The sequence below is a fragment of the Nanorana parkeri genome, unplaced genomic scaffold, assembly GCF_000935625.1.
Source record: "Nanorana parkeri isolate BGI_ZX_2015 unplaced genomic scaffold, ASM93562v1 scaffold49, whole genome shotgun sequence".
In the NCBI taxonomy this organism is placed as follows: domain Eukaryota; kingdom Metazoa; phylum Chordata; class Amphibia; order Anura; family Dicroglossidae; genus Nanorana; species Nanorana parkeri.
In genome coordinates this window covers 1,104,142-1,112,590 of record NW_017306317.1, presented here as the reverse complement: position 1 = coordinate 1,112,590, position 8,449 = coordinate 1,104,142, and the positions used below count along the sequence as shown (strand labels likewise).

Here is an 8,449-nt window from a genome sequence, read left to right as displayed (position 1 = left end):
TGCTTGTTTTTGTTTAGGGTTAAAAAAAAAAAAAAAAAAAAAAAAAAAAAAGTCCATTAAATCAGACTCCATAGAATTCTTACTGTTATTAGCCACCAGTGATTACCATTTGACTTTACAAAAGGTTTCTTAGCAAGTTCTTGTTGATGAGAGAGACATACTATAAAGCAGATTTACTAAAGCAGTTAATATTGTAATTATGCAATTTATCGTGTGAACATTCTTAACTCCAATTATGCAATCATATAAAAAAACATCCTGCTAATCCTGCTTACTTATTTTGTACATGATTGATAAAATTAAAGTGAATATTTACACAATGTATTGTAATTCAGTCTTAAAATGTGTAAAAAAATGCAGTGTTCAGAACTTGAAGAGGTAAAACTTGCAAGAATGTCACAGCCCAGATAACAAGCAATTGAGCTGCATGTTTGAAAAAGGACTTGCTAAACTATTGCAGACTTGCCAAGCTTCACAATTTTGTTGCACAATTACAGCAAGTCTGCATTGCAAGTCTCCAGATCAACGTGCTTTGCAAAAGTACTGTACACTTGCAGAGCTCTTGCTAAGACCTGCAGGACTCTTGTGGTAGACTTGCCAAGCTACAAATTCAAAAAGTGTCAACTAGAACTTGTGCTGCAAGTCTACAATTTGCGAGGAATGTGTGCAGGAAGTTAACAAGAATTACAATTTAACCCTGCCACATGTTTGTGGCAAGTTATCCTTGCCATCTGGGAGGTAGGAGAGCACAGTCACCAAAATCAGTGCCACTTTCCAGAGCCAGCACCACCAAATACAGACAGATTTTTTTTCTATTCTCATTTTTGTACTTCTAAAATCTTCTGTAGTGCACTTAAGTAGTGAATTATGTACATAAACATTATGTAGAGTTTACGATGCATTCATGATACCTTAACTTTATACTTTGGGAACACCTTCGACCAAGAATCAAATGAGGCAAAGCAAAATGTATGGATCAAAAAGGCTTAAGTGAATATTCAATAGCGTGACTTACCTTATCAGGAAAAACTAGTTCAAAGTTCTCTTGCGTTTTAAGTTTCTTATACTAGTACTCAGCATCTTCAAGGCATTTATTAATTTGTTGCTCAAAGCCACAGGTACCCTTAAAAACAAAAAAGGCAACACTCAAAATATAGGTAAAACTATTTTAACCCTTTTAGTTCAGGTGTGTTTTGTTTATATTAAAGTAAAACATGTTATAGGTCAATTTTACATTGAAGTTGATGCTTTATATTGGGTTTTTACTATATGCACACCCTTTGTTTTGTAAGGTTTTAAAAGCTTTATTTGCAAGGCTTTGCCAGAGCTCTGTGCATTATCTAAAAGGGCACAGTGGAAGTGTACTTCCTGGCTGGCCTTTTCGGATTGAAACTCTAGGATGAACTGCCTGATAAGGAAATGGGTAGGGTGGAAATAAGTGGGGTGAGATAAAAATTGTAAAGCTCCCCATAAGCTGTAGCATGAGCTGTGTAAACAGGCTAGGTAGTTTGAAAGAAAGGTGCTCCATCTGCTGATAAAATGTAGATCCAATTGTAAAGACAATTTGTACAAAAACACTACAGGTGCCATTTACTTTATAAAACAACATGTACATGATCAACCATAGTATGGTGATGGAAATACTTTATATGAACCACCCCGCACTTGTGGTGCCACAAATCCTAAGTCTCTGGATAAGTCAAGTTTTTTTACATGTCAAAGGCTAGTCTTCCCCTCCTTTTTGCTATGATTCTATCACTGTGATGGGGAAGAAAAGAAAGAAGAAAAGAATAAGAAAATAAATCAAGAAGAAACAAAAGAAAGAAGCACCCTACCCCACCAGGAACCATAGCATGCAACTAAACATATATTGATTTGTGTCCCTTAACCAGTGGACATCTGCAGTGTTAAACCCCCTTCCCATCCAGGCCATTTTTCAGTATTCAGCGCTGCGGTACTTTAACTGACATTTATTCCGTCATGCAGCGCTGTACTGAAATAAATTTTATACCCTTTTTTGGGGACAGATAGAGCTTTCTTTTGGTGGTATTTATTCACCACTGGGGTTTTTATTTTACTATATTAAGGAAAAATTACCGAAATTTATAAAAAAAAAAAAAAAAGTTTCCCCTATATTAAATGATAAAACATTTATTATTACCCAATTTTTTGGTAAAATATAAAAGACGGGGTCACGTCGGGTTAAAAAGACACCAAACATGTCAAGCCTTAAAATTGCGTGCGCGAAACCTCAACAAACGATAATACTGGAGACAGCAACCCGCCAATGCTGCAGTGCCGTCCGTCCGTTTTTTTACTACGGGCGGACAGCAAGTGGTTAAAGACAGTTTTAGTAGAACATTAAGATTCTTAATGTTCTGAATTGAGAAAGCTAGTTGTATGGCCAGTGAAACGTCTTCAAGGAAAATACAGCAAGTCCAGTTGCCTTGACTTATTTTTTTTACAGATATTAAAAGATTCTTAGATAGGGCCATCAATTTATTTTTATGTATACGAAATATTTAACTAGTTTTGACTAGGGTATGGAATGGTTAGAACTCCCTTCAGGTTAATTTGTGCTGTCTTTTCTGTGTTGGAGAGATTTGTCTCTACTTGCTTTCATCGAGGTACAATAGGATATAAGAGGAAATCTGCCCAAAGTGAGGGGAATACCCATCTTAGACAGTTGTCACAAGAACTCTTGCCCCATTCAGAAGGTTGCCTTCACCTCTTACCCTTGAGATATCTACAATTTTGGGTGTTGCCTCGGTTTGTCTAGGCGACAGTGGTCAGTAGGATAAACAGGGGTCAGTCTTCCCAGCAAAAGACTCAAACAATAAAATGGTTGCATATGTATGTGTAAAATGTGGTTATTTCAGGTGTACAATTTTGTGAATAGGACATCTTTTGGGGACACAGAAAGACATTTTGCCATGTATTGATCTAAAAACACAGATAGTGTAGATGATCAGATGCTACCCAGGTTGACTGTAGATTGATTGTTACCAATACATCTCTCCTGGCTGCTTTACACACCGCTTCCTTATTCAGCTACAGGAGTTTATTGGATGTACACATTGCTCAGTGACCTTAGTGGACATATTGAGATCCTGTGTGGAGTGAAGCATATGTATTCACTTGGCTTCATATGCAATGCAGAGTGGCTGAGACTAATTAATGAAAGTATTTGATATTACAGGCTCCTAGGAGGTCTACTGCACTTTTTAAAAGAGACTTAATTTATCATAGTGGGGCTTTTAGAAAATTATGGAGAAATTTGTTTCTTTACTGGCATCATACAGGGTTATGATTTATACACATTAACAAATCACATATAACCCCACTATTACCAATGTTAAAAAAGTGTGACTATTTGTAATATATTCTGATGCGATAGTGATATTTCCAAGGTTTGCATCTCTGTGGGGGGTTTTCTTTGTCAATTTTGGGTTTGGACACCTTGGAAAATTTCCTTAGCTGTGATCCGCCACCCTTTTCCTTGTTGGGACCCCTGTTGTACTTGAGAGAATACATTCAATAACTCTGAGTTATAAGCCTTTTCTATAGAAAAAGCAAAAGCTGGACTATATACAGCCTCAAAATCTAGATGTACATTTACTGAATTGTAAAGATATAGGCAGATGAAAGGTGTAACAAAAACTTGCTCCATTTCCTGCTTGAGTATATACATCCTTCCAAAGTAAATGGGTCATCCTTGGAAGCTGGAGCTCAGCATCAGACATGGGGCACTTTAGGTTGTGTGTACAGAACACCCATTCCTGTATGTGTATATAAATGCCTCCTGAGATTGATAATGATAATAATAATTATTAGTATTATTCTTCAGGGTTTCTATAGCACCAACAGTTAGTACAGCACTTTTACAAAATGGGAAACATTAGTTACAATACAATTTAGTACAATAGGGTTAGGAGGACCCTCCTTGATAGAGCTTACAATCTAGTAGGAGGGTGCAAGTGATACAAAAAAAAGGTAATAATTGTGTAGATTGAGTTAGTGGAAGAAGTAAAAAGGACAGGTATGTTTAAGGTAGCATAGGTAGATTAGTTTAAGAATCGCCTAAAGGTGGACAGAGTAGGAGATAAGCAGACAGATTGGGGTAGGGGGTTCAAGAGGATAGCAGACACTCTGGTGAAGTTCTGGAGGAGAGCATGGAGGTGATGAGAGAGCTCGGGAGCAGGAAGTCTTGAGGAGTGGAGAGGTTTGGGTGATATTTTGAGATTAGGTTGGCGATGTAAATGGGGGCAGAGTTATTCATTGGGCAATTGGGAGCCAGTGTAGAGATTGGCAGAGGGTGTGGCAAAAAATGAACGATTGGTAAGGTGAATGATTCTGGCAGTAGCATTCACGATAGACTGAAGGGGGTATAGCCCGTTTAGCGGTAGGCCAACAAAAAGATTCAAAGGAGTTGAGTTTTGGACAGATTGAGTTGGAGGAAGTGGTGTGACATCCATGTTGATATGTCAGTGAGTAATTAGTGATGCGTGAGGAGAGAGGGGATAAGCATAGTGGAGATAGATTTGGGTGGTGCCGATTCTGTGTTTGCGTCTTGACAAAGTCCCTCCTACTGAAAAGTGACTTGACATTTGTTAGTTGATTTAGACGTACCTATCTACCACCAAATATGGCTGGACATTCTTATTTCAATGAAAGATGGCTTCCTACCTTTACATGGAGATGTGGGCAGTGTGATATGGCATACATTAGGACAATAGCATCAGCAATATGGCCCTATCACTGGGGTAAGCCCATTAAAAGAAAGCATATTGTCTTATAGATATTCCTTTTGTGATAAGCACTATGGAGCATGAGTTGTTGGTAGGGAAAAGGAAAAAAAAAAAAAAGTCCGGTCCGACTGTCCTATGTCTATCTCATTATATGGTTTGTTTTATTAGCCCTTTACGGCAAGACTTACAAATTAAACCTTTTGTGACAAGGGGTAAACAGTGCCTTCTTGCCCAGATCAGTTTTAGCAGTGTTCAAGTGCATTGGTAACGTGACAGTCTGTGTAAAAATCATATAGGTAAGGAAATTAGTCATTTATTTATTTTGTTTGGCTGCTTTAACATAAGTCACATGCTCTCAGCTGCTGTGAAAGACACAAAGACCTTTTTAGTAGGCAGACACCAGCTCGTTTGCAATATGATCTAGTTTACAAAGAATCAAATTAATAAGAATTGCAAACCTATGCAACAATTTATTAAACGTTTATGAAATAATGCTCACTTCATGTAGCAGCATTGAAGTGATGGGGTTTCGCCTCATGCAGACCACTTACCTTTGCCTTCCACATGAGCCAAAGCTTAAATATATCAACATGTCTACCACACTGAATTGTTTTGTCTCCAGGGTCATAGGTCACATCATATTGTTTGTCTGGCTGGAAGAGATATATGGCACACAGCTGGTTACAAGCTTGTAGAAGACCCTACAATAAGAAAAAAAGTATGACCTTGGAAGAAATATGACTTTAAGCATAATAGAAGAGGAGAGGGGAATGATCCAATTCAGAGTGCCCTATGCACTCAGTGGATAAGTAGAACACTATATAGCATTTGTGAAATAAGTGAAGATACTATATTAAATAGAAATATTATACAAAAGGTGGAAATATCCAGTAAATAAAATAACAGTTGACTGCAGCAGTAACTGCCCATACTGAAGCTGCAATTTTGTTGAAATTATGTATAAAATGGCTTGATATGTTTTTGTTTATTTTAATCAGGTATAAAATTGTTTTGTTTTATCATGACTATATAGACAATTTTCAAGTGTTAATGCTGTATGGTACAGGTATGTTTTTTTTCTCTGGATTAGAGCCTTTTTTTTTTTTGCATGTTAATTTTTTATTGCAAAGTAAGTACAGTACAATTATCAGGTTTCAACATTGCATAATGTACAGACTTTTGTATGACAAAATGAGTTGTGGAAACATCCACAGTTAAATTTCAACAGTGCACATTCATGCAAACATAAGAGATACCATCATATAATGAAGTACACAGAGAGTAAAAACTTCAAAACTCAAAAATAACTGGGATGACATTTGTTAATGTAAATTTGACTGGCCATAACGACATATGATCCATGTAATATATGAAAAAGAGTAGTTGTTGGGTATTAGTAGAGTGATTCAGAGCTGCAATCTTAAGGTGCTGAACGAGAATAAAGAAAAATAGATAAAGATGGATAATTAGGGAAGTATAATCCTGGGGTTAAATGTGTATGAATGAATAAGAGGCCAAATAGGCAGACCAGGTATCGAATAATTTTTTGGTGCGTTGCAAATTGAATTTTGTATCTAATTTGTCGAGCAACATGAGCCGATGTAGCACCGACTTAAACCTAAGTAGTGATGTTGGGGTGGACGTCAACCAATCGGATTAGAGCCTTTTATCCGTAGTGTTTAAATTGCAACAAGCACAGCACATTTTATGAAATTACTTTTTCTCTAATGAGGATTGCAGAGCACTGCAGGGGTACACCCATCATTTTGTGAGGGTTCCAGGTTACTGAGTTTGCCCTAATAAAATGATTAGTTAAATATAAAAAGGTGTGAGCACAAAGGGTTAAAAAAAAAAAAAAAAAAAAGTCTATATTTCCCTGTTTTCCCAATGCACACACACACAATTTTTTTTTTATATATTCTAAGGCCCCTTTCAGATAGGCACTTTCTGCATGGAACAGAGCTCACTCCGTGTCTATTTAGTATTTTCCTCCATCACAAGAGCTGTATGAAACCGGGTTAGGTCTTTGGGGGATACAAGTGGACATGTGTACATTTAAAAGCAGATTAACCCGGATCCATTAAGATCAGGTCTGCTAACAGAGTTACATTTTTTTTCTCTCCAGACAGAGTTGAGGATAATCTACCCATAGAGTAACACCGGGCTTCTAATCAGATCAGGCTGAAAAACTGACATGTGGACCTGATCAAGTTATTAATCAGTGAGCGCGCCATGTGAAAAGGGGCTTTTTTTTTTTTTTTATTGTGTGGACTGGGTTTCTAATGCTCCATTAATTACTACATCTTGACACACATAGGCTGTATTCATATATTTCTCTGTAAGAAGACGAAAAAGAAGCTCCACCCTTCTCCCCCCAAAAAAGTACCCCTTTCTGCACGCATGTACTCAGGAAGGGGGGCCTGGGACATCACCAAGTCAACTGTAGATATTAATCTGTAATAAAAAAAAATAGCTTGGGGCCCGGGACCCCTCATCCGAGTATAGGCTCTACCACCAATGGTGGCCCGGGATTTTGATTTTTAGTCGATACACCCTCCCAATTACTTTCGTGATCTAATATGGGGTCGCGACCCACACATTAAGATGCCCTTCTCTAGAGCCAGTTGCCATTAGGCATTGCTGGGATTTGTAGTGCTTTCTAGCTGAGGGTATTATTCTGCATTACTGTATTGCTGGGATTTGTAGACCTCTCTAGCTGATGGTATGGTTCCACATTGCTGGGATTTGTAGTCATCTACAGCTGGTGATATTCTACATTGTATAATCTATTGCTGATACTTTTATTCCATCTACAGCTTGGAGTTAGTGGCATAAATACCAGGGGAGCAGCGTTTTGCAGCTGGGACCAAGCCCTGGTTCTTCACAACTGTCTTAAAATAGTCTGTATTGTTTTAGAAAAACTGTCACATGACACACACAAAAAACAAACCAAGAAAATCACTTGAGGAAAAGTATCGGTACTCGTACTTGGTCTGGAAAACAATTGGCATCAGTGCATCCCCATCTTTAACCATTTTTTATGCACTGGTACAAATTCCCCACTGCAGTGCCTAGCCTCCCACGTGCGCTTTGTCTTGAAAATGTCCAGAATTAATTTTTGAAGATTGCCGCGAACACCCTACATATTGAACCCAGATTGGTTCGCTCATCCCTAAAAGGTGAATTACTGTACCACATGTGTTTACACATCTGGCTGTACAATGTAAAACAGGTGACTGAACAACTGGCAGACCAAAATTACAATTTCTTTTACAATTACAAGCAATAAATGTATGCCTTTAGCCCTTTGCCTGCACTTTAAATGTACATTGCAACAAGTGTGTCCTTCCATATATCTTTGTCCTTGTAATAAATGTAGAGATTTGTGGATTACCACTAAAGGCAGGGTCAATGACTGCCTAACAACTACTGAGCCAAGGTGACAGCTACACAAAGAAACAGTTATCTTCACCTGCTTCCTTCATAGCCTTGCATTGTGAGAGGGAACTGTAAAATAGGCGCTGCTTTTACATTGCTACGAGACTAACAAGAAAGAGCACACAAAAAAACATTTTTGGTAATGAGCCCAAACCAAAAAAAACACAGAAGTCAAATAGAACAATTACAAAATATATTTTAGTTGCTAGTACCTTTCAATGCCATCCAGCTTAAACCTGTGGTTTTTTTTAACGCAACAATCC

General features: G+C 37.7%; 1 pseudogene; it reads right to left on the bottom strand.

Annotated features, from left to right (window-relative positions):
• LOC108802030 overlaps positions 1-8,449 on the bottom strand; it is a 29,139-nt pseudogene that overhangs the window by 3,865 nt on the left and 16,825 nt on the right.